Below are 3,306 nucleotides of genomic sequence, written 5' to 3' on the forward strand. Positions count from 1 at the left end.
TCGTACTGCTCAGCCATCTCGTTGAGAGATTTGCGGCAGTCTATGGCCGTTTTCGAGTTAAGGAACACAGAGTCCAAGGATTTTATTGCAGGTTGACTGTCTGAGTATATATTAATGTCAATATTTGTTGGAACATTACTTCTCAGCCAATTCACCACCTCTCTTATTGCCAATATTTCAGCCTGAAAAACACTACAGTGATTAGGTAATCTTTTCGCTATTCGAATTTCCAGAACCCCACTTGTCCATTCAATTTGGAGCCATCAGTATAGAAATCTATATATCTTTTATTCCCCGGGGTCTGTGTACACCACGCCTCACTGTTGGGAATTAGAGTTTCAAACTTTTTGTCGAAAAGTGGTTTTGCCAGGGTGTAATCCACTACGTTAGGCACATCTGGCATTACTTTGAGGACCGAACTATGACCGTACATTTTTTCCGACCACAGCGATAGCTCGAGCAACCGCACAGCCGTTGTTGCAGCTGACTGTTTGGCTAAAATGTCTAAAGGGAATAGATGTAGCATGACATTAAGGGAGTCTGTTCCTGTCTTACTAAATGCACCTGAGATACATAAGCTCGCCATACGCTGAACTTTATCTAAACAAGTCGGTTTCTGAAGTGCCGGCCACCAGACTACAACACCATATAGCATTATAGGTCTAACTACTGCCGTGTATAGCCAATGCACAATTTTTGGTTTTAGTCCCCACATTTTCCCTATTGCCTTTTTGCACGAGTACAAAGCTACCGTTCTCGCCCTTTCTTCAATATTAAGCCTAAAATTCAGCTTCCTGTCCAAAATAACGCCAAGGTATTTTGCATACTCACCAAAGGGAATTTCAGTACCCCCTAAGGAAATAGGCCTAAACGTGGGAGTTTTGCGATCTTTGCAGTACATGACTAGTTCTGTCTTTGCTGGATTTACACCAAGACCATTATCTTTCGCCAATTTCTCAGTCATCCGGAGAGCTCTCTGTATAATATCTCTGATTGTGGATGGGAATTTTCCTCTGACTGCTAGCGCCACATCATCTGCGTATGCCCCACTTTTATCCTTTCTTTTTCTAGGGAAACCAGAAGGTTGTTTATAGCAACATTCCAAAGAAGAGGTGATAGAACTCCTCCTTGGGGAGTGCCTCTGTTCACATACCTTTGTATGTTTGCTTGCCCTAGTGTGGCTGAAATACGTCTCTTTATTAGAAGTTCGTCTAACAGCCTAAGTATACCTGGATCAACATTCAGAGTTGTCAGTCCATTTAATATCGAGCTCCATTCCAAAGAAGATGTGATAGAACTCCTCCTTGGGGAGTGCCTCTGTTCACATACCTTTGTATGTTTGCTTACCCTAGTGTGGCTGAAATACGTCTCTTTATTAGAAGTTCGTCTAACAGCCTAAGTATACCTGGATCAACATTCAGAGTTGTCAGTCCATTTAATATCGAGCTCCGATGGACATTATTGAATGCCCCTTCGATGTCTAGAAACGCCACGATTGTGTATTCTTTGACAGATAGTGAGCTTTCAATAAAGCTGACTAGTTTTTGCAATGCGGTCTCAGTAGACCTGCCCTTCGAGTATGCATGCTGTCGTTTCGAGAGCAAACTTGAATCCACGCTAGTTCTAAGATACATGTCTATCATCCTCTCCAGGGTCTTAAGTAGGAATGAGGATAAGCTGATTGGTCGGAAATCCTTCGCACTCGAGTGAGTGGCTTTTCCTGCTTTAGGTATGAAGACGACTTTTGTTTCCCTCCACTTTTCTGGAATATATGCTAAGTTTACACATCGTTTATATATCACCGTCAACCAGGGGATAGTTCTTTCAGCCACTGCCTGTAACTCCGCCGGAGTAATTCCATCAGGTCCTGGGGATTTGAATGGTACAAAGCTATTTAAAGCCCATTTTATTCTAGATTCCGACACAATTTCCTCGATAGGAAATGATCGCTGAGCCTCTGTTACACCGCCGGAACATGGTTCAACCGTCTGATTACCAGGGAAGTGTGTGTCCAAAAGTACCTCCAACGTCTCCTCACTGGAGGTTGTCCAATTTCCCTCCGATGTTTTAATGAAACCTGGAGCGGTGTTAGTGGATGCTAGTACCTTCCGTAGTCTGAAAGCCTCTGACGTATTCTCAATACTGCTACAGTAATCATCCCAAGAGTTTTGTTGAGACCTTCTCAGTTCTCGTTTATATTCTCTCAGATTCATCTTGTAAATGTCCCAATCCTCCGGCTCTTGTGGACTTTGCTTTGTTAAAGAGCTTCCTACAGGATTTCCTCATATTACCTAACTCCGTAGTCCACCATGGCGGCCAATTTTTTCTCCTTGGCTTTCCTCTAGGACAAGCAGCTTTCAGTGACATGTTGAAGGCCTTAGTAATCCGCTCCACTGCGTGTTCGATATCTTGCACATTGCTCATATTTGTCTCTGGCATTTCCGGCATCATCAAATTGAACGATTTCCTATTGGGTATAGGGAATCGTTCAATCAGCTTTCCTAACATTTGGCGGAAATATGGTCTTTGAAGTACGAACAGCCAATCTGAAACTGATGTAGTGATGATCTGAGAAGCTATGTTCCCTCAAAACTTGCCACTCAGATATCTTATCATTCAGTTCCGGAGAGGTCAACGTGACGTCCAAAACCACTTGCCTGTTTCTGGTGACGAAGGTTGGTACATCTCCCTTAGTACGCAAAATAAACTCTATTAGCGACTCTCCCCTTGCATTAGTATCACTACTTCCCCAAATACTATGTTGTGCATTTGCATCGCATCCCATAATGAGTTTTGTCTTTGTTTTTAGTGACTCCTCAACTGTGGTCTTAACGGCCCCTATCATGTCCCATGTAGACCGAAGATACTCAATATTTGCATTTGGATATCTCTAGACTGTCTACGACAGTGTCTGCATTGCTCAATGAAGGAAGCAGAAACAAGTTTAGTTCGTTTTTAGCAATTATACATGCTCGATTTATATCGTTACCGGTATTATGCAAAAGTTTGAAACCCGGAGTGCTTAATTCACAGATCTTGTTCTTATATATGTATGGTTCATGAATAAGAACTATATCTATGTCTCCTTTCATCAGGAGAACTTTTAAGGCAGCTCAAGCGGCCTTACAATGGTGAAGATTTATCTGGAGGAACCATAGAACCATCCAAATTGTCAACCACCGTCACATCAGCCGCTTCAATTAAGTCATCAAGGGCTTCCTCTTCACAGATCTCGGTGACTCTCGCATCAATCCGCGGTTCAACTTTGGTGAGGTTTGAGCCTGTAGAAACTTCCCGCATATGATT

Source organism: Haematobia irritans, chromosome 4 (assembly GCF_050003625.1).
Source record: "Haematobia irritans isolate KBUSLIRL chromosome 4, ASM5000362v1, whole genome shotgun sequence".
In the NCBI taxonomy this organism is placed as follows: domain Eukaryota; kingdom Metazoa; phylum Arthropoda; class Insecta; order Diptera; family Muscidae; genus Haematobia; species Haematobia irritans.